Genomic DNA, 231 nt, shown 5'->3' on the forward strand with positions numbered 1-231 from the left:
GTTCTGTTCTCAGCCATGAACCCTGGTGACCGTGCAATCGGTTTGTGTGTGTGTGTAAGAGCTGATCTGTGTCCTGTGACTTGGAGAGTGTACAACCAGTTTATGTATTTGTGTATGTGTGTGTGTGAATCTGTGTGTGTGCTGTTCTCAATCCTGTGCCCTAACAGTGCAACAGTTTTGTGTGTGTGTGTATGTGTGTGCTGACTGAGCCCTGTTTCCTGTCGACTGTGA

The sequence above is a fragment of the Bison bison genome, unplaced genomic scaffold, assembly GCF_000754665.1.
Source record: "Bison bison bison isolate TAMUID 2011002044 unplaced genomic scaffold, Bison_UMD1.0 scf7180017859225, whole genome shotgun sequence".
In the NCBI taxonomy this organism is placed as follows: Eukaryota; Metazoa; Chordata; class Mammalia; order Artiodactyla; family Bovidae; genus Bison; species Bison bison.